This window comes from Bradysia coprophila, chromosome X (genome assembly GCF_014529535.1).
Source record: "Bradysia coprophila strain Holo2 chromosome X, BU_Bcop_v1, whole genome shotgun sequence".
NCBI classification, from domain to species: Eukaryota; Metazoa; Arthropoda; class Insecta; order Diptera; family Sciaridae; genus Bradysia; species Bradysia coprophila.
The window spans coordinates 189,872-214,415 of record NC_050737.1 but is presented as its reverse complement, the minus strand read 5'-3'; the positions used below and the strand labels follow the sequence as shown (position 1 = coordinate 214,415).

The 24,544-nt window shown below is 34.2% G+C and overlaps 2 long non-coding RNA genes across 2 annotated transcripts; one reads left to right on the top strand and one right to left on the bottom strand.

The window, feature by feature from the left end:
- Positions 1-24,544, bottom strand: LOC119081066. The gene is made up of 3 exons (XR_005088432.1): positions 24,534-24,544; positions 17,892-17,903; positions 1-182 (listed from the first exon to the last, which is right to left on the bottom strand). It is a non-coding gene; the product is annotated as an uncharacterized LOC119081066 (long non-coding RNA).
- Positions 13,929-14,593, top strand: LOC119081059. The gene is made up of 2 exons (XR_005088431.1): positions 13,929-14,143; positions 14,325-14,593. It is a non-coding gene; the product is annotated as an uncharacterized LOC119081059 (long non-coding RNA).

Below are 24,544 nucleotides of genomic sequence, written 5' to 3'. Positions count from 1 at the left end.
ATATTTCGTATCCAGATGAGTAAAAGTGGTCCGAGCGCTTTAGCCCGAGGTACTTTTACTCATCGTGATACGAAATATCAAATTATTTCTCGAGTGTAGTATGATGTTTTCCTTTACGAATGAGGGAAAGACTTTTCCCTAGGGACGGAAAGTCTATTTTCCCTCTCTAGTAAAGGAAATGACTATTGTTTCGCAATTTTCATGCGTCCGATCATATTTTTGTCAACAAATTTATTAAAAAAAAAAATGAAAGAACTTGCTTTGAACATTAATAGAACCATATTGACACGTTTAACGTGAATTTTCCCGATGCTATCGATGCTTTTGTTTTCAATATTTAATCATTTTATATCCGTGATGTTATCATTTTGAGCTGAATATAAATTGCGCGAAAATCGTTTATTGTGAAAAACTTTTTTATTTTTAATTGCTTGCGCTTTTAATGCATCCATTCTCTTTTTATATTTTGTTGCGGATGAATAGTTTACGTATTATAGCATTGCATTCATATAGTATGTTGAGCTGAACTTTAGTCAGATCAAGTTCGAATCGACTTTTTGGGTTAAAATATTTGGAAACTTTTCTTGTGACTGGTTATATTTGAAATAATATTTTCAATAGTCGATGCAGTAAAAGAGAAACGTCGACAAATAAATTAAAATTACAGTTAATGGAAACGAAATTTGTATCGAGATTTGCGTCAGCTCTCTTACTGTCTGATCCACTAACACCGCACACAATCACACTGGTTATACGGTTTTACCAATTACCCTAACACGCCCGTGCGTGTGACTATTACACCCGTATAAACATTGTCAGAGAATCGCTCTAATAAACACGTCTGTTTGTATGAGTGGAACAGGTGTTGAAACGACATTGACACTATTCTGAGTTACAGCAACAGTGCAGAAAACATGGTATATTTTCGAACGTAGGGTCCCTTGATTGTACATTTTTAACTTGGTTTTGAAAATTCAACTATGAGTTCAAACAATGATTCTAATTTTGGTGATATTTCAGCTGATCAGATATTTTTCAATACGCATTCAAAGGGTTGGCTCAGTGGTTACGTACTAGCCTTCCACCTAAATGATCCGGGTTCGACTCCCGTGTCAGACAATTCCACCTGGAACGTTTTTAGCGATTTTATCGCATTAGTAACGTCCTAAAGTTCACTCAAGCTTTGTGTGTTTGGTGACTGCAACTATATGCACAACGAATGAGTCATATGACGTCGCCCAAACATTTAGGCAACATATCAATTAAGCACTTAACTTTCCTCAGAAAATATTTGCATACTTTGAGGCGTGGTTCGGAAGTCAAGTTAAGCCGGTTATTCAGACTGAACTCGTTATTGGTCGTAAAATACTGTTAGTTAGGTCTGTAAAAATCAAGCTTGTAAACTTTACGCACTAATTCAAGCCTCAGTTTACTCCGCTACTCAAAACAATTTTTCTTACCTTCCACACATATCTTTTGATCGACTAACCGTTATTTAATTGATAGTATTGCCACATGCTGTTCATTCAAGATAATGCACTAATGCACACTACTCAGAAGAACAGACGTGCATCGAGGTTTTCTATACGTAGATGTTATCCGACAATCTTATTATCGTAATAGCACCTCGATCCCAGACACCATTTTACAATTCATAAGTACTTTCACATACCAAGCGTCTGAATCTGAAAACTTGTTAACTCCATTGTAAAACACATTTTACAGACGATTCCAAATTGTTCTCTTCATTACACATGCGTGAATTCACATTAATGAATTGAAATAGACGGAAAATTATAATTCGATAACACAGTGCCATCACTTCGTTCTATTCCGATAGTTTATTACGTTCTTTGACCTATCCCGACTCCCCCATTTCTATTGCGAAATTATTACTTCCAGGCATATCATGTTGTACATGAAATATTGGGGTGCACCAGAAAAAACCCTCCATCTTAAATTTCATCATAACCGCATCATAATGAGCCCGAATCACACTCACTCGGTTTTTTTCTTCTGTGTCTTTCTGTTTTCGTGTTCTTAAGCAAATTTACTTAATGGCATCGGCAAAATGTTAACAGTCCGTGTAAACCATTCCGCTGTACCGTTCCATCTCATTCGGTATCTATATACACAATAAGAGCGTTCGATTCGATGGAATTGATAAAATATCTAAAATAACCCTCAGTAACCTACATTTTTTAGAGAAATATCAAGAAGAAGAAAAATTCTTGTGCGCTTATTCTAAAGAAGTTGCACGACATAAATTTGCTAATGGCCATAGTGTAATGCCCCGTATAAAATGAGCTCTGTATAAGTTCGTGTTTTTATATGTTTTTCACCCTACGGGCTAATATATAACATTTTTTTATACGCTAATTACACCTGAAAGAATGATGTTTCAAATTATTTTTTTTCCTTTTCTTTTTTATTATTTATTTTTGCACAGAGCACAGTTTCATTTTCGGTGGATGTTTTTTTTTTTCGAAAGAAGAATAAAATTGTCATTTAATTTTTTTTATACATTATAATGATGAGGGGTTCAATTTGTCAAGATTAGCATCAAACTTAGCGCTCGTAAAATCATCAAGAATATGTCTATGGAAACGCAAATTATATTTCACTATGATGCGTATACAAGTATAATAACATTCTATCGTATAGTTCCAAGTCATACTGTGACAGGGTCGCAACTAGAACAAATATACGTAGATATTGACACTGTCCCAGAGAGCGACGCGAAACAGATTTAAAATGTAAATCTCTCTTTCGTTGTACTGTCAAAGAACAAAACAAAAGTTTGAAATAGGTGTCTTTCGCGTCCCTCCGTCAAGCTACAGTTTGAGCACATAAAGGACATAAATAGCAGTTAAGGAAAATGTTCGGCTTGTGTAGGTGTATGTAAATATTTAAGCTAAACATCAGTTTCATATTTTAAGTCATTCATTATTAGTGTCATGTATAGGGTGAAGCTGAAATGCTTTATGTTCAGTAACCCTCCGGTGGGAATTTAATAAAATCCAGATAGTGGAGCAACATACTTCTCTGAACTTTTGTCTCTCATATTAAATAACGCTCAGAACGAGTGAAATGTTAGTCAAAACTCTATTGATGCACATTTCGATTATTGCAGCACCGTTTTTTTTCCTTGGTCGTGGGATTTCGTAATAAAACGTTGCTGAATAGTGTCTTTAATGCGGTACTTAGATATGTTTATGGACTTAGCAAACGAGCAAATGCCGAAGCTAACGCTTTTTTATATCTTTCCTCACTAATTGTTGTGATCGTTAACTTTTAAATTAATTTTAATGTTGATTGGTCTTATCTTTACAATAATTCCATTTTAACTCAGGTCAATTTTCTTTCATTCTAAGAAAGTCATTGAAATCGTCCAAAATTTCTTTAAGATTCCTACATTTTAGGGGAAATATTGAGAAATTTATGAAAATGTTTTCCCAAAAATAGTTTTTGGAAAATCCTCAAAATCAAAATCGAAAACCAAAAAAAAAATCCTTAGAAAATCATAGAAAATTCTTTGTAATCCTAGAAAGCCCGCAGAACTTAAATGGAAAATTCAATCAATGGAAATCCTTCAAAATCCAGCAAAAATCGAAAAGAAAATCCTCGGAAAATCTTTAAAAATCATCGGGTGATTTTCTTCTGGAAAATCCTTAGTCAACGAAATTTTTAAATATTCAACCCCAACATATCCAGGAATATAATGGCGATAACAAAACAATCCGATCTTCTAGCTACGACCCTGTAACCCTGTATTGAGCAAGTGAAGGGGGAGTAAATCGATAATCGCTTTTGACAATATCACCGACATAAATATATTCTTATACCCGATGGACAATATATTACGTATTCGCCATAAACAAGTAACACATAAAAATGTTCGTGCAGAGAATTATCCGATCAAGAAATAATTCTTTTCTTAAAAGAAAAACATTAACTTGAAAGAGAGGCTCAGAGAAGAATGTATCGATGTGAAAATCAGTCAACGTTTCAGATCTATTCACTTTCTGAGTGGCGAGAATTCTGCAATAAACATATAATAGCGCCTTATTTGTCTGCATAATTTCAGGGTTGAGGACGTTTGCCGATTATCTGGTAGATAAGCTTCAACAAGTTTTTCGTATGAACCTTTTCCCAATGGGACAATTCGCATATTTAAGCTTGTACGATTTTTATTAGATGAAATTAGTCGCCACCGGAATTTTACAAAACACAAAATGGTAATTGTGTAGGACATTATTGTTGAAAAGTGTGTGGTTTTCAGTTCGGTGTGCGGTTTTTTGTAATGTCGGTTCTAATGCAATGTTACATTTTTTTTAGTTGAAACTCGTAATGGTCAATGGGGGGGAGAAATGCAATTTGTAGCGTTTGTGTTTACGGAATCTAAGATGTGTACTTTGTAGTCGAATTGACTTCGGCTTTTTATTTCATATAAAGTCGGTTTTAATTTGTGCAAAATAACATAGCATCGAATTGAATGGTTGTATATACTTATTGTATGCTTTTTTGTAAAGCAAGGACATTTATTTAGCAGAAATAGTCTGGACCAGTTTCGGTTACAGTCAGAGGCAGTGAAATTTCAACTTGAATTTGCTTCAGCTGTTTTTCAGCTGATTCACACACAAAATTAAAACTGTTTATACGTTTGAGCTTGCACGCTCGTGGTAGTGGTAAAACCGTATAATTGTTTGTGTGGATCAGCTGAAAAACAGCGGACGCAAATTCATGCTGCCTCCAGCTGTAATTAAAGAATCATAAAGCTTAGTGACATATTACTGGCCAAGACATTCTTTAAATCGATTTTTTACCATGAAGCCGTGATGGCTTATTTTTGGTCAAATGGAGAAAAATGTAGAACAGGACCAGATCTACATTTTCTCCATTCGGCCAAAAATGAGCCATCATGGCTTCATGGTAAAAAATCGATTTAAAGAATGTCTTGGCCAGAAATATGTCACTAAGCTTTATGATTCTTTTTAATAAAGGTAAGTGGATGTATAAAATAGGATAAGCTTTTGATCTCTTCAAAGTGTTTTAGACTCGTCTTTCTTATTTCATTATTTGTACGAACTTTAAGGGGTCGCCAACCCAGTAACACGAAAATGAACGATTATTTATGTCATCCGCCCTCATCTATGACAGAATAAGTGCAATTTATTAAGTGCATAAGCATGTAAAAGGTTGATTGCGAGTCTACTCATATGATAGTTAAGGGACAGCAGTATATTTCCTAACCGCGAATAAAAGAATTGTTCATATTTACTCACATTAAAAAGGCAAAAACGAGAAATGACCACATATAATGGTGCTGTTGGCTTTATTTTATTTTTATTTTGCTAACGTAACATTCTCTAGAAAGGCATGGCTATTAAATTTGATAAATTTACCGAAAATATGTGTGAATTTTCAGAAAATCACACCCCGAAATCTACCCACTGAACAACAGGAAATGTTTGTTTGTCTGCTAAATCAATGTGTAGTTTTAATTAAGCCAATTTTGAGTGAGGTCAGTTTTTCACATGTTTTGGATAATTTGGTTCTCAAATCGTACTTGGTGCGCAAAATTTGAACTTGTCCTCTAACGATTGTCTGTTGGCTGCTGATATGATGGGAGATGGTAAGCTGATAGCATCCGACTTTAATTAAAATGAGTCTAACGAAAAGCTGAGGTCAAATAAGGTTCAGACCATGAATGTATCAACCAGGACGTCTGGTTTTAGCAAATTGGTTTTATGAAGAATTTAACGTAACAAAATGGTTCCAATGTTACCAATTTCATGGATTTCACGGTCGATGTAAAACGCGGTTATTGACTTCTCCAAAAGCCACCAAATGTTTCGGGAAGTTTACTGCCAAAACTTCAAATCACTTTACCTTGCGGACCCCATAAACTACCACCTTCGATTTCAAATTAATAATAAAATCCCATACCTTCAATCGGACTGCAATCGGCTAAGCTCGACACCCTCACTTACACATCTCTGATTGTTGTGAAAATATTTTCAGAAATATCCCAGCATATTATTTAAGAATTCATGTGCATTCCGTTACAGGAGGCACTTCGGTATGAGTATAATATTTGCATCATGCAAGAAATTTCCTTTGAACGGTTCGTTTATCGATTGCTGTTTTATCCTGTATGTTACGTTAAAGTTCGGCTAGTGGGTTAGCAAAGGAATTGGCAAGAATGTGTGCAATACCTTTCAGCTCATTACCGACAATACCACAACATGTACCGAAATATTTTTTGAACCGGTGGGTGGCGAATTAAAGTCGCATTTGCGTCTAGTTCTCCAATTAATTTAATTAAAATTTGATATTATAAAAAAAAACCTTGGAACGAGCCGAACAATTCTTATGATCTGGAATTTTGATTACCCAACGCAAACCCAGTCAAATAAATCGACAAACATTTTAAATGCAAATTTAACCGATTTCTGTGATACAATTGGAAATTCCAGATCATACGAATTGTTCGGCTCGTTCCAAGGTTTTTTTTTTATAATATCAAATTTTAATTAAATTAATTAAAGAAGTAGATGCGCTTAACGAGTAATTATCCCGTGGACCAGCTGGTAATCGATCAAATGGTAATTTACAGCCAGGGTCTACACTGAAATTCAACTTGACAAAATCAAAACCAAAATCTGCTGCCTTTTTCATGTAGTTCGTTAATGTTATACTTTTCGGCAACAACGATTTTCTGTTATAGTAACTTTTAATTGTCTTCGACAATTGCCCAAAATCGGTGGTATTTTACGACAATTTTTATGGTAAAGTGGTACGTACACCCATGTGCTGTTCGTATATGATGTAGAAAACTTTGGATACTTGAAACAAACTTATGTCGAGAATTGGTATTGAAAGTAAATTTCTAAATCGTTTTATCTAGGAAACTAACTTAAATGTAAAATATTCCGTTGGGAATAATATTCTACACTTGGTAAATAACACCCAGAGACCACCGTATGCATATAAATATATTTAGAACGTTTTTCTTTCCCGAATGACATCTTCTGTATTGAGATTGTCTCAACGAAAAAAAGGAGAAAATTCACCAATTTATTTAGTTTGATCAAACAAAAGAGAGGGGTTTGTTTGGGTTCAATTGAACACCATAGGGACCGAATAAATTGTTATTAGACAAAGGACCTTTATCAATTTTCGGACAATGTCAATCGTAGCAAATTGTAGAAAATATTTTCCAGGATGATACGATGATAATGTGGTATCTCTCTCTCTCTCTCTTTTTAGTGGGTGATAAGATTTACTATTTGTATTCCGTCTTATTCTATTTTATAACCAAATATTTTTTGTTGTGATTTTTTATTTATTGTTTTTTATTGTAATATCTCATCCAAATAACAAAGAAATTTTTTGAATAACAGAATCAATTTTTTGTGTGTGTGTGTCTTATCATAGCCCCCTTTTGTGTATATACTAAAGTAAAAGTCCTTTTTTCCGAATATCGCCCCACATTGACTGAATATATATACATTATATACACAAAAACGACCACAATAGGTTTACATATTTACCGTAGGAAAAAAAACTATTATTCTATTTTCAGTGCTTAGTTTATAAATATACTTCTCAAATTATTATTATACTTGTATATTTGAATACATATAACAGACACAGTTCTATATATATCTATATTACATATATATAGAATGGCGTGCCAATGCCAGGAAACCTCCATTAATAATAATTGCTGACAAATATAAAAACCATTTGTTATATTTTGTACTGGTGAAATCGGTGCATGCATATCTAAGAGTGACAATACATTTTGAAAAGAAGAAAAAATGTTGTTATATATGCATAAGATATAGGAATAGTCGCGTTTCGACGGTTATTATATATGGCCACGGAGAAAAATATCAAGTTAGAATGAGGCATCTGTTTCTTTAAAACAAAAAAAAAATGTTTTTTTTGTTTCTTGTTCTTAACTCTTAAGCGAACTCATGTGGTGTTTTGGTTTTGTCAAGTGGTTCTCTCCATGCCATTTTTAATAATTATAGAATAGATAACCGATGACACGTGCTCAGCTCTGATACTGGCACTAACTAATACACTTTGCCGTCATGAAGGGATCTTGGAGTTTTAAAAAGAGTTACAATTTGAAAGTTTAGTACAGGGAGTGGAAATTGAAAATCGACATATTTTCTGGATTGATGAGTTGTTGTGGTTTGTAAAAGATTCCACACAAAATTGGTTTAACAAATGAAATCTAGATTGAACACGTTGACGGTTATTGTGACTTGTCAACTTTAGGCACACCGGAAAGTGCTAAGGGAGTCGGAGAATACCTTCAAATAATTTTTTTTAAATCAACAATTTGACTTATTTGCATTATCCCCTATGTGTGAATTAGGTCCAGGCGCCTTACATCGAATGCAAACATTGCGATAGTAAACCGATTTACCTGGCCTTAAGTATTTCGTTCTTGTTGCGAGCGCGTCTGACAAAAATTTGGAAAATAAAATTCTAGATTTATATTTGTTCAACGAAACGCTCGTGCCGAAATAATGTCAAATTTCACGTTTCTCTCCTTGTTGTGATTTACGAAAGCATATCAGTGATTCGGCCGATTCGAGAACACTCAATTTTCAGATGCGGCTAATCATTTGTTATCAGTATTAATGACAAAAGTAAGCGATGACCACTGATTAATGTAGGCTTATATAGAGAAATTTATGTTCAAGCGGATGAAGTAAAGGACCTTGTTACAAACATTCTGGTAAATAACTGAAATAACACATTACATGATTTCGTTAAGCTACAGCTTGTTATCCTGAGAATTGTAAAATGCAGTCGGGTGGTATGATAGATTATTGGTACATTACGTCCGTGGGTCCAAATTTGTATTTTGACGAGTGAGGATGTTATATCCCGAATTCTAACTCATACAATCACAGTCAGGGTCAATCAAATTTCAGCATGAATTTGCTACAGCTGTTTTTCAGCGCATACAATTAATAGTCCTAATGTTATCCGCTCCGTTCATTGATTCATCCAAATTTCTCTCTGTGTTCACTTACACGATTTTGTGGATGTAAAATTAAAAGTCAGTCAGAAATTGCTGTGTTTATTAATATTTTGTAAGTTTTTGCATTAATATGTCAATCGTCATAACTTGTAACCATTTAACGTCGTAGTATGCAAACTGAACAGCACTGAGTAGCGAGTGCCAAAACGTTAAAATGATATTGAGGTCAGAAACTCATCAGTCAGAGCTGACATAATAGCATGTTAATGCTAACATGGTGTCAGGCAGACGGGAGGAAAATATTTATGTGTATTCAATGTTCTTCAAACGTACGACAAACATTTTGATAAATTATACAAATTAGAAAATGCCGAGAAAAATGTTGCAAATTTTGAGTGATTCGTTTCGGTATAAACGAAAAGAGGTTCTTCTCGCGACATAGTCTGGATGCGTTCCTTTACGAAGCTCATACACTCAATGAATTTGTGATCTAAAGGGAAATGAGGCACAAGGTCCTGCTGCGCAGACCGCAATATATTTTTTGCGGTAGGGACGGAAAAATGTTGTCATTGTCAGGAAAGAAAATAGCGGTATTATTAATTATTAATTACCACGGAGTCACCCCAGATCAATCATGACCCACGACAGTTCTTTGCCTACATCTCTACATGCCTAGAAAAGCAACAGAATTTTTCGGTAATGCTGTTGCTGTTAAAACTGTTGCTATACGTCTTATTGTGATTACTATTCGGGAAAAAGTCTGTATTCCCTGCAGTTAAATAGTCCCAGGATAGAGAAAATAGTGAACCATGCATGGTATTGTCACTTCGCTTTAGGAACTTACCTCTGGTGACCTAAAACTTGAACTGAATTGATGGAGAGGGGAAGTAGAGACATAATGTCTTTGCGAGAAACAGTCGAAATACTATCTGTGGGTGAAGATATTCTACCCACAATAAGAGAAAAGATGTTTTCTGTTTGAGAGTTCAGGATGATCTGATTTTATTGATAATAAGCAACCGTATTTATAGGCATAAAATATTTACAAATGAATACTAGATAATTTGATTTCAAATGATTTTCATATGAGTGCTGCGATGCGCCACATTACTCCCCTCCTAGAAGGATCTTCGGGAAGCCAATGATATAGAAGCCAAATAGTTGGTAGCTAATGCCAGAAACGCCAAAAACGGGGGATTTCTGACCAATGCCAATACCGACGAGTACCAAAATTTGAAGTGTTTTATGTCTTATATTATTTTCAAATAGAATTAGAAAGACGAGCCGGAAGTGATAGATTGAAATTGAAAATAGTTTATCAACGGGTCGTTTGTTGATTTAATTTGGAGAAACATTTTAAGCGTGAACGGAGGTTGATCGCTTCTGTTTCATTGTAGAAAACCGAAGAATCTTTACAATTGTCGCTTTGAAAAAATATATTTTGGTATTTAGTATCAGAAGCAGATAGAATGTAAAGGTTTCAACGTTTGAAATTGAGTACATGATTTCGTGATCTTGTGTATTTTTTATGAGTTCGATCAGAAGAACAAATCAAGACTTTAAAAAAATGAAAGAATCAAAGATTGATATTTTAGTGTTTCAAGAAAAAATATGTTGAACCATTGATTGGAAACAAATAAAAATTTGTTCACTGATGAGAAACAAGAGTTCGGTTGAACGCTCCTAGGGTTGATGTTTCTTTTATCAGATTTTGATGATACTGTGTAACTGCAAAACTAAGCGAAGAATGGTTGGTTCAGAAGTTGACAGATTGTGGTGTTTTCTTTAACGGGTGAATACTCATATAAAACAATGAAACTTTGTTAAAACAATTCATAATCCGTTAAATGAAATTTTTGGTAAATAATGTTGGATTACGTTTGCAACGGTTGTTGAATCGGCAAACTAAATGTTTGGTCCTTTAAGCGAATCAAATCTGGATTTGTCCTAGACAGAAGCCTTTTCAGGCAAAAAGTCATCAAATAGCCTAGACATTGAGTTAAAAACGAAAAGTTCCTGCTTTAGACCATGTCGTAGTTTGAAGTAAGTAACCTAGTACCAAGTATTTAACTTTTTTGCGATACTATGCCGCAGAGTAATACTTAACGTGGTAAAACATTTTTTGAATAATTATTTTGACGATTGCCTTTAACTATGTAAGGTTAAGACAGTCAGATAATTTTTGTGTTGGTTTAATACAGTGGAAAATATTTGTCCTGTATCAGCCTTATGAACGGTAGTTCAGATGTTGGTTTTTGGTTTGGATTATTTTATTGAACAGCAACATCATTATTTTGTTGGAAATACAAAATCTTGTTAATTGTAGCATGAAGCTAGAATGAATGACAATGTTCATTAGAATTGTCGGTTACATTGGTTGAGTTTATTATTATTGTGACTGTGCTGGGAAGTAGTAGCAGTCAGAAGAGTAGCGTATTGCTAGTCTGGGTCACCGATTTGTGGATTATTTGATTGGTAGAAACTAATCAAACATAATTCAGAAATTGGGTGTGAGAGCGAGTGTTCTAAAACTTGTGTTTTAGTGAACGTCGGGGTCACCAATTTGTGGGTGAAGATATTCTACCCACAATAAGAGAAAAGATGTTTTCTGTTTGAGAGTTCAGGATGATCTGATTTTATTGATAATAAGCAACCGTATTTATAGGCATAAAATAATTACAAATGAATACTAGATAATTTGATTTCAAATGACTTTCATATGAGTGCTGCGATGCGCCACATATCCCACATTACAGCCACGTATCTTTTATTGATTTAGAAAAAGCTTAAAAATTCCGTATACATGACTATCACAGGCCATATTCCAGGCCTGAACGTGGACCATGACCGTCAGGCTGAAGTCAGAAGTACTTGAATGTAGCTCTCAAATAACTTACCTTATTTATGAAAAAATGGTTGGAAATGGGAAGAAAAAACGGCTTCATGAGTTTTCCTGAATTCTTTTTGGGTGAAACCTCATACCGACTCCATTCGTAATCTTTCAATGAAATGTCGTTAATGAGCCAAACTCCATAACCGAAGAAAGTTTTTAAACAGATTTTTTAGCTTTGGAGTTAATAGAGTTTAAAGGTTTTCATATAAATGGCTTTTCCGGGTGGAAAAACAATTTACCATTTTTCGGACCACAAATTTTTTTCCGCAACGTTTCATGGCAAACAGCATTAAACAAAGAAAAATCTTAAATAACTTAAGGCTCACTGAAATATTACACATGTACCTGCACTATATACAGTAAAATCAATGGTTATACAGATGAAGTAAAAGAATTTGTGTTGAGCACTACGCGATACTTTGAGCAAATGATTTAATCATTAAAAGGCAATCGTCCAAAAAGAGCCTTGCTATTAATTTGCAATCAGGCAATTATTGGTTTTCCTTTGTAAGTAGTAGTTATTTCGTTTTTTCTTATACAGAAGATAATGGACTCAGGGCATTATGTTTCCTAGAAGTTGAGATAATTCTTTTTGAAAGGAATAGTACATCACATAAGAAGAAGATAAGTTCCGAAAAATCCATACAGCTAATAAATTTTTTGTTTGTTTATGCAACAAATATGCAACTCAATTAACAACCAAATATATATTCCGATGTGCTTGTGTACATTACGGATTCTCGTTTTTGCAATTATGTACAATTCTAAAATCAATTCGAATATTCCAAATAATCGTCTCAATCATTATTGGCATCTGTTTAAAATGTGAAACACAGAACAGTCGAGAGAGATATGTGTGTGTACGTGTGGTTGCTAATTAGTTATCAAACAGCACTATTTACTTCTCAAAATAAACAAAAATTTTAAACAAACAATTCGAACGCCAATTCACAATTCTTTCGCATGGTTAATTCGGTTAGGAAACAATACACACATCATAGCGATATTTTCGCTGTTCCATAATACAAAACCTCTCTCTGCTCGACTTGTGAGAATTCTGATTGGTGTATATAATGCATGCATATAATATCTATCTATCTAGATGTATTTCTTAAACAAGAGTACAAAATAATGTAAACATAATTCTGTTTACAATCGTAAAGTATATACATGTTGCGGTAGAAATAATTCTTAATAAGCAATTTCAAAACCATCGTATAATTACCATTTAGATAATTTAATTACATGTTAAACTTGTGCTTCTACGTATATCAGACAAATAAATTTCAGCGTTTAACGTGGAATTTTATGAAAGAGATGTTTGTATTGCAGTTAAATTTCAAATCGTCTATTGCTTGTATATTTGAAGTGATATTATTTGTAATAAATAAAAAAGAAACTTCTAATTAATTGACTTTTAATTACATTGAAAGACACTGACAGACGAAGTGATTAAATTTTAAGCAGTGACGAATTAGCCTAGATATGCCATATTGTGGTCTCATAGAGGATTTGTAAACCTGGTGCTTATATTGTCGTAATGGTGAGGCACCTGCTAGTGCCAACTAACGACTAGTTTTATCTTTTATAGGGAAAAGGTGTTCGAAGACTAAAGCTCAAATGTAATAGATGTTTGTGAACCAGCTTCACTGCTATGACATTTCATGGACCAAAGTGAAGTTGTTTCACCAGAAAATAGAGCTGAAGGAGAATGAGGTACCGAAAAAAATTGTGGTCATTCTACAGGCAACGCACTCCAAGAACAGGAAAAAGAATAGAATTTAAATAAGGGACCTCCACGACGCAGTGACGTCCTAGTCCAAAATTCTCATATAAATTCAGTTTTTTACGAGTATGTTGGTATATGCCACTGCGTTACGGACGTTTTATGCAAATGACAGTTAATAAAATCAGTTCCTTTGCCTGTTAATGGAGCACTTTGCTACAGGTCAATGGAGGCTGTATCTAGCAAAATCAATATTACATCGAACAAAGTAAAAGATTTTGAATCAAAGGGCATAGCAGGGTTAGCATGTAAAAGTGCCCCCAAAGGAACTAAAGCATATGATACATCATTCGAAAGGTCTTGGCCTAGAACTACTTTTAGTGTAGTATCAAACTCCATAATGGAGTTATAGTGGAGTTATTGACGAAAATGTGAATTTTGTTTTTCATTTATTTCTCTCTAGTGGGTTGACGTAAAAATCTGTAAAAATTCTCAAAAAATGTCTGTAGGAAGGGTAACATCTGAGATTTTTATCAGATTTTTTGGACCCCTATTTAATTTAAAAAAAGAAAATTTCATAAAACTGCAGATTATTATCAGATATGATCGGCAACTTGACTGGACTTAGCAAAACGGGGTTTTTGGTAGAATATCAGCCCTTAAAAGCACGCTAGGAATGAATTTTTGGGTATGAGGGTGAGTTTTGTCCATAATTTATATCTCCCGTTGGCTGTAACTTAAAATTCTGAAAAAATTCTCAAAAAATGTCTGTATGGAGAGTAACATCTGTGATTATTTGCAGAATTTTTGGACACCTCCTTTGGGGTTAAAAAATTAACTCAAAAATTGTTTCGAAAAATTGAATATGTTCCACCATTTTGAAAAATCTGAAAAAATTATGCAAAATACATGTTCATAAGACCAATCAATGGTCAAAATACCGAGTTAGTTCTGTACCTCCAACGTACGAAAAAAAAATCGCAGAATTTTTCTCTGAATTAATAAGGGTCCATTAATAATTAATAAATAAGGATCCAAAAAATCTGATAAAAATCTCAGATGTTACCCTTCATACAGACATTTTTTGAGAATTGTTACAGATTTTTACGTCAACACACTAGAGAGAAATAAATGAAAAACAAAATTCACATTTTCGTCAATAACTCCACTATACATCCATTATGGAGTTTGATACTACACTAAAAGTAGTTCTAGGCCAAGACCTTTCGAATGATGTATCATATGCTTTAGTTCCTTTGGGGGCACTTTTTTCATGCTAACCCTGCTATGCCCTTTTAAACAAACGAAGATCTTAGAATATTAGGTCTCACATTTTTAACTAAAAGTAAACTGATTTCACGATTTTAATTTTCTTTTACTTAAAATCGCTGATAACCTTCATTACATTCATACAAAATTCAACAGAAATTCACATAAAAAAATGGTTGTACTCTCCAAAAATTCTGCGGAATTTCGTAGAATATTCTGAGAATGTAATGAAGTTAACGCCATATGAATGAGCCATATAACAATGTTTAGTACACGGCGGAAACAAATATAGAAAATTAAAATTAAAATTGAAACAGAACGCAATTCCTTGATACGGAAATATTGTAACGACTGTTTCGCGTTATAATTATTTTTTATCAAAATTCATTGCCTTAGGCGCCGAGTGATTTTTTCATGACTTCCCATTGAGTTACAAGAATAGGTATGTTGGTAAATTTCATTTCATTTTTATTCATACAAATTAATATCACTTTTAAACAACAATATGGGGTGCTATGGTATATTATAACTAGGCCTCTAGACTGTTGATTTGAACACTATTTGGCAGAACTCTCAATGATTGACACTGTCGGCAAGTTAGTCACTTCTGTCACTTCACACAAACAATATTTTCATTGATCGAAAATTTAAGTTTCTTAACAAATAATTTGTTTTTTAATTTTTGGAGCTCAAAAGACCGAATGCAGGCTGCGCCAACGTTGATATTTGCGGTACTGACGATAACAATTTCCATAATCTTATAAAGTAGGCTTTCAAAAAAAAAACAATTTTTCAGAACCACCCGTTTTTCTTGGCCCAGCTTTGTCGCAGAACTCTCTACCGCAACGGAAATTTGAACATTTTAAAAGTTTGCTTACCACTTCCAACAATTTTTTATATGAGATAATTTAGAAACTAAGGGTAAAATCTATTACAATTTAGTACTTTTCTTCGGAAAAAGACTGCTGTCACTGAATTATCTTTTCATGAACAAACTTCACTGCTGTGACATTTCATGGGAATGAATCAATGTGAAGTTGTTACACAAAAAAGTAGTCCAGTGAGATTGAAGTACTATAAAAAAAATGTCGCGCCTCTACAGGCCAACCGACTAGGCGAATACGAAAATTGGAGAAAACGTGAAATTAACCTTTAACTGCATATAACCAATATTTTTATAAAATGTATTACTTCACTATTTGTAGGATTTTCGAAATTTTGACAGTTCGTTAGTTTTAACATACACTTTTACTTGTTCCGCATCAACATTGCCTAATCAGGTTTTTTTTACCATGTACTATCTCTGCTCTCGATAACAGGTGTTTCGAAAATGATGATGACGAAGTGCTTCTATATCAGTGAAATAAAAATTCCGTGGCCACAAACATAGCACTACTCCTAACATTAAAACTCGTATATCAAACATTGAAAAGTCTTCAAATTTTGATTCATGTATTCGTGTATGCTTCAACTTGGGACCTTTTTTTTGGGAAATTCAAGAAATATTGGGAAAATGTTTTATCAAAATAATCCCTGACTTTCACTCTCAACGACTCATGTCTTAAGTATAGTATATATACATCTAGCGAAAGAAAGGAAAAATCATACGAATTTCCGCCAATCTAGTACGTTGAAGCTTAAGGACAAGGATTTATAGCCTATTCTGATAACAACAGTATTTGCGGCAGTGCTATGCCACAACCATGTGTTTAAAAAAAAACTTTTTATTGGTTTTTGTTCGGTGTGTAAACATATTACCACTGAGCAAATCATCGATTATTGTCTGCTCTTTTCACACACCAAAGAAGAGATCATCTGACACGATTTTCTCGAAAATAATCTATCTCATTCATAAATGGTTTTTCATTCATTAATCCACAAATAGACATTTCATCCTCGTTCGTTTTATAGTAATTACAAATGTAGTGTATCATTCCTATCTGTCAGTAAATTTAAAGAAGCAAAAAAAAACAGCCTTCAGTTTTCGGTTGAAAATTTGCTTATAAGATATAACTTCTTCTTATTCACACATAGACAGCATCCAGCTGGTGATTGTTTAATTACGAACATCTATCATCTTAATCATTTTTCACCACACCCATTATTTATGAATAAATTATTAACACACTCACAACATAATAATAATAATAACGATAACATTTGGAGTGAAGTGAAATGTCTTTTGCCTTTTGTACATAAATCTATGGTCTGACAGATAATAATACCATTAGCCTAAAGGTATGGCAATTACATTTTATTCGTTAAAGTGAGAATTATTTGATTTGCTAAATCTAATTTAATAGCCTTAAAACATACATAATGGAATAACAAGTATCATCATCATCATCACCATCAACATATTTAGCATGTAAACCCTACACACATTTTGATCTCGAATTAATGAATTCATAATTTGAGATTAAAATTGAATGTATAATCCTCCTTTAATATCCATTCAATCAAATTTATTTATAGAACTTTACTTATATGTTGAAGGGAAATTGGAAGCTATATTTCTTTTGTGATCATTTGAATGTAATGTTGGTGGTAAAACCGAGACCCAATATATTTGGGATTATAAAATCACTAAAATTTCTCCAGCAATATTTTTTTGTGGAATTTTGAAGTGGAATTCAGACGAATTAATTCCTAAAAACGAGTCAGTAAATTCAAACCAAGTCAAAATTTAATTTTAAGAGAAATATTTCCATGCATTCGACATGCGTCGAAAGTAGTACATTACTTACCAATGGGACAAATGATGAAATGGCAACAATTCAATTACAGTGGTTTTTCTTTAGTTCGGAACATATTTGAGATTTTGTGGAGTTTTAAAAGTCGTCGATGTTCCCAGTCAATAAAATGTTATCAGGCTATGATATTTTGGTACATTTTGGATATCATAGACTGGGAATCACTTAATTGACTGGGACCATCGATGACCTTTAAAACTCTGATAAATCTGAAATTGTGTTTTCTCAAAGGCTCTATACCTTATATAGAGCCTTTGGTTTTCTAAATGGCGAACAAACTGAAATGGAAATTGTCAACATCTGTCCCATTAACAAGTAAGGCATTTCACTCATTTCACTTAAGAACTTGAGGTAAAGTTTGGCATCCGTGAAGTAAATTTAACTTTATGAAAAATCCGTTTACTCCTTCAGCATGCACAACCAATTACATAATTCGGTATAAATAATAATAATAATTCAATAAACTGTTTGAAGCGATCAAGTGTGACATCCATCAATCCCAACATGGCTTTTACAAGAAAAGGTCCACGCAGGCAAAACCTTATAGAATATGTCTCGTCAGTTGCTGATACCATTGTTAATGTTGGTCAGGTGGATACAGTATAAAAAGATTTCAAAGCATTTGACAACGTGGATCATGGCATTCTTCTCGTAAAGCTGACTCGGTTCGGGCTTTCTGCAGACATAATTCAGTGGCTTTCGTCATATCTTCGAAACAGGACTCGAATCGTCGTTATTGGTGGCTATAGATCGGATGCGTTAGTGCCTTCGTCAGGAGTTCCGCAAGGTTCGATTTTGGGTCCTCTGCTGTTCATTATGTTCATTAATGACTTGTTAGCTTCACTCACTGCCATCCTGCTCAGGTTTTGCGGACGATTCAAAGCTGTTTAGAGCGATAAGCTCGTCTTTTGATTGCCAATTACTTCAAGATGACATTAGGACGGTAGTTAAATGGTGCAAGGAAAATAACATGTTTCTTAATGTTGGAAAGTGTGCAGTTATGTCTACTACTCATTGTCTTAATAATATATCGTTTCCCTATGCTGTTGATGGAGTAATGCTTGAACGATTCTCAATAAAGAAGGATCTTGGAGTCATTATGGATGACAAATTATTGTTTAGTGAGCATATTGATCAAATGGTTCGTAAGTCATACAGGACACTTGTCTTTATATTTCGTTGTGGAAGATATTTTACTAACCAGTCTAGACTGCGGCTACTATTCTCATCACTCGTCAGAAGCCGGCTTGAATACTGTTCGTCGGTCTGGAGTCCTTGTTATCATGATGCGATGCAGCAGATTGAGAGAGTTCAGAAGAAGTTCACGAGAATGGTCTATTTCAAATTTGGTATTGCACACCCGAGGCCTCCGTAACATGAATGTCTGAAATATCTGATTTCAATTGTTGGAAACACGTCGGCTGAATGGAGATCATGCTTCATAAGATAGTTCATAATCGGGTGGATTCTGTGCTTTCTCAGCGTCTCTCATTTCGGCATCCGACCAGGGCCACGAGACAAACAGTTGTATTTTATCTTCCAAGGATGGTCACCAACTATCAGTCGAATTCACCGTTTCATAGGATTCAACGGAACCATGATACGTTCTTCATTGACCTCGACATAATCAACAATTCATCAGTGACATTTGCTATATCAGTGAAGGATTATTTTGCTTGGTGATCTTAATTGTTTGATTGGTCTATGGCCTAGCTTTTACTTTTTCTCAGTGTCTTTTCGTATTTATTGCTTTTTGATTTTTTCTCTCTGTTTTGCTTTTGGTTTTTTGTTTTTTAATCAACGATTGTAAATCTTAAGTAATTGTTTGTTTTTTGTAGTCAGACTGAATTGTTGACTTGAATTGTGGGCTTTGGCCTGTTATTGGGTCTTTACGGGATAAATAAATAAAAACGGAAAGTCTCGTTTTCGTGTATTTATTTTGACCTCGACGAGGGAGATAATCAAATCATCAGATAATAAGAGTATGCTCCTCATTACTATCATACGAACAGTCGCTGACACTATCACTTTTAACGTGTAAGGCGATTTTGTCTTCATTTTTTTTTCCATCACTGTCTAGTCCCTTTTTCTGATTTTCTGCATCATTATACCCCGAAATTTGTATGGGCTTCCAACTTGCATTCTTGAATAAAAGTAACTTTCGCCTGTATCTTGTACCCAATTTTCGTCCTTTAGGAGAAAATTACCTTACTACCTGGACAGCATGAAAGTTTGTTTAGATTAACATCAAAGTACACTACAGCATGTATGAAGTCTGTACGAAACTCTATTGTATGAAGGCGTCAAAGTGTTTTGTTTTCATTTAACGAACCATTTGTTACATTTAGAATAAAGCCAAGTTCACTCCACTCGTGAATCGATCTCGTTCTTTCTGTTCGGAATAAGCTTTTCTTTCTGTAATCACTGTAACAACAAAACCAATTATTTTTCTGCCCGCCACGTATTATTATATACTCATTTGAACTAATATCACTTTTAATTTTTAACGGAAACAATCCAATTAAAAAGTTTGTCTGCTTTTCGACGAGCTTTTTGTGAATTAAATACATTTTCGAAACCACCGTATAAATAAAACTTTGGTCAATATTCGTTATTGAACACAAACTGTAGATGAAATAGTTGCTGATGGTAATGTGATTACTTCGCACAACTTTACTTAAAACTTGTGTGGAGGAGGATATTCACAAAGTACTATCCTCTTTTAGATTGGTTCGGAAAGGATTGACTTATTTGTAATAGGATGTAGGCAGGCTGCGGACAAGGTGGGTAGATAGGTACTGTATAAAGTCAAATAAATTTCCAAAGAATGGAATAGACGTTATCCGAATATATTCAAATAGTTGTCTATTGTAAAAATTCCGAGCCTATACAGATTATGTGGATAGTGCACATCAAATTATTATCAACTGGAATGGAAAATGGAATGAAACCCATCCAACAAGACAAAATGAATGTTACTTAAATGAGAATTGAACTCTGTGTATTGATATCACATACCTAACCTTATTAATTCATTAGTCCATGGATAACGTAGAAAACAACCCATCTTCCTCGTCCCTGGGCTGGTAAACTAAATTATTCAGATTATCAAAATCCATTACCCTTTCTCCCGTTAGTCTATTGCTCAAACCCATATAATTAAATTTTACCATGTGCGCTCAGTTATTTAGGTGCTTCCATTCGCTTCAACAATATTTGGGAGATAGATGTGGATAGATAGTCTATCTATGAAAATACTGCGTTTAAAAGCCGGTTAATTCAATTTAAAGATTTGTATTGTGCTGTTGATCATGATCGTGATTGAGTGGAAAGAGCAACACAATGTTTTTACGATAGTGTGAAAAATGAAACATTCAATTCAGCTGGAAATGTTGGAAAAAAAAGTTAATTTGACTTCAACGTACGAATTGGTTTGGTACGGGCGCCGAGAAATCAATAGAGAAAATAATACGTACCGACGACGTCAGCATAAAAAGATACAGATGTTCTTTCAATTCACAACTTAGACCCTTCTCATATTATATGGACTCATATTATCACATTTTCCTTTTTACATTTGTCCGATTTATAGCACTTATAGAGCAATATTGCTGGAAATCGTTTCGCCCCATCCATAACAATTTTTTCCTTCTTTGCTCCATTAGGCTTGAATTTTTTAAACGAAATTTCAAATGTGTGTAGGTATTCCCCTTGTCAATTATATATAAATACAAAAATCAACTAGATTGGAAATATGCCCCGAAAATAATGAATACGAAAAAATGTAACTTTTTTTTTGTCTGTGATGTTATATAAATAATACTATCTGTGTCACAAAAACGGTCTTTTGCACGCTCTGTGTACGGATACTGATTGCACTTCCTGCCTGGATGGAATACAAAAAAAAAATCATATTTTTTTAATGGGCGAACCAGTCACAATGTGATATTGATAGAACTGTAAATTTTTCACAAATAAAGTAACAGAACTTTTTTTTAATATTTTGAGAAATGTAACTAGGATCAACCTTTTAGAAACGGCTATCTGATATCGATATTGGATTTTTTTTTAGTAGATTTAATGATTGATTCTTCATTTTTAAAAGCGAAAAAACGGCTGCAATGCGCAACCAGTAAAAATTGATCTTTTCAAATAATTAAGTTACAATAAATAAAAATCATCAATTCTACTACGTCCTAAAGTCCCCAAAATGCAACTAGCGTTTCTCCGTTGAATTGCAATAGAAACCTTTTGTAATAGGTAATCCATTGATAGTGGTTTGCCAGAAGCTTTTCGCATTAATGAACCCAATTTCTTTATAAATGTACTTGTTTCAGGACCCATACAACATAGTGATTCAAAAGCAATAGGTGTAAATATAGCTATTTTCATAATAAGGTAGTAAATTGGATTGTTTTGCGCACTAGTTGTGAGATTGCCAATACGAGCGAAGCGAGTTCGGCAACACATCGTGTGCGCAAAACCCCCATTTACTACCGTGTTAGGAACAATGCTTTATCTCCTGTAATGTCATAATCACCATAAAAACCAATTTAAAAAAATCAAACTGAAACATCAACACGCCATGACACCGTCACTCATTCATATTCCACACAAATAAAACACACATCTAGTACACTGTCAAGAATTTGTCAATTTTCAGTGAATAAATGTGAAATTATCGAAGTTCGCCGTGAATAAATGAGAAAATATCGAAGTTCGCCGTGAATAAATGAGAAAATATCGAAGATAGCGGTGCGCAAATGACCAATTGTCGAAATTTTCAGTTAATAAACGTAACGTCCTGTGAATGACGTGTTTAAATCCGGCCCATTTTGATTCTAAAAGTGACACTCAAATTGTGAATATTATGACATTACAGGAGATAAAGTAATTTTCTTTTAAACGGATGTAATGATTATACTTGAATCTTTCAACATTATCTGCAATTGATTTTTTGGATGATTGACTTATGTAAGATGGAGCTAGTGTGTCTCTAATGGTTACATCCCACAAAATCGGTTTACCGTGACTACATAGAATTATAGTCATACCGTCCGGTCTTTTACCGTCGTCTCTAGAAATGCCCGGAGGTTGTACTAGATTCGGAAAACCTGCAGAAGAAAATGCATTACAAAAGATTTTATTAACTTCATCATGTCCAGGAATCCATCCTCCCCTTTTATTGCAAGATAAACCGTGTAAGCCATCCTTCCTAACCGTCTTTCCACATATACATTTATGTTCTTCGCACAATTGACTGCCCAAAGGAAGACCAACAGCAATTCTTGCAGAATTGTTATCTAATAGTAAGCCTAACTGACTCGATGGAACCACTTGCAGCCACTTTGAAGATTCTTTAGTTGATGACGCAAGTAGTCGAGCACGAGCAGTCGGCTCACTAGAATCAAACATTTCCGAAAATGTACCCTTGATCCTCGGGAGATCCCAATTCTTTTGCTCTTTTCTAAGGATATCATTGTCTGGAATATAATCTTGAGGAATTGCCTTAATCGTATGTAATATGCTGTCATCAATTATTTGTAAATTGAAATTCCGAAGTATTTCATTTGACAAATCTGATGAAGAATAAACAGATGACAAACAGGCTGGTACTACCAAATCTTCTACTTTCCTGATACCCATTCCCCCAAAAGACAATGACAAAGACGCTTGATCCGATGAAGTCGAAAACCCTACAGTACGACCGCGATACGATTCAATGGGTTCACCAAATATTTCAATGCCGTCCGAGAGACAAAGGGCTGTCTATGTTTCCAATTTTCATCCGTCTGTTACCGAGAAGGACGTTGTTAAGTATCTATTGCAGAAGAACGTAATATCATCGGCTGAAGACGTGTCATGCAAGATATTGCTCTCATCCTATGTAGATATAAACAGCGTTTCCTTTGTATCGTTTCGGATCACAGTTAACTCTAACATTTTTCACTCAATAGTCAATAGTAAACTGTGGCCCGACGACGTTGTAGTTCGTGAATTTACGAAACGTTAAATAACCAGTGAATTGTGAACTTTCATTTTGGACTTTCATTTTGAACTTTAATTTCGTCTTTTTTCAAGAACTAACTTAATGTCATAATTTTAACTCAGCCTAAACCTAACCTCCGATTAAACTAAATGTTGACTGTACTGAATGGTTCTAACTCTAATCAGAATATGATTAGCCAAATCGAGTCTCACGACTTTAAAAAAACGAACTCCAGGTCTACTCGACCTGTGCAAATATCTGCTGGTCTAGTCGACTGGCTGTTGCTAATCATTTCTCTTTCAGATGGGCCATTGAGTACATATAGTCAGTCAAATTAAACAACGCAAACGAACTTAACAGTCGCCGCTGTACTCATCAACCACGTTATAAGCATATCGTCATTATTAATGAATTTATTTAAATTATTTTAATTGTTATTTGCAAATTGTCAATTTTATTATACCGAAAGTAGTCAGGGGGCCTATGCCATTGATGAAATAAATAAATAAATAAATAAATAAAAAACCCGTCCACCCTCACGTTAGTAGCAGCTTCGAGTGTAGAACGGAAAATCTCATCTACAGCATTCAGCTTGTCCGATAGGGAAAACATATATTCAAGACTGATTTATGTATAAGAGAGGATTGGTAAAGATTGATGTTGTTAGCTATAGGAAACAAACAATACCTAAATGTTCAAAAATGTCGTAGCGCAGAAACTACAACGCTCAGGGTCGTCCTGAAGATTCGGCAGAACCCTGTAATTGATAATTGCGATAGATGTAAACTTCGTTTATAACAACCTTCACCCAAGATTCGGTAACGGCGCAAATTCACCGGCATCTCACCAGCGTTGAAATAGTTTTCCAACAATCATACTATCTTATTCACCACATTTCACCAAT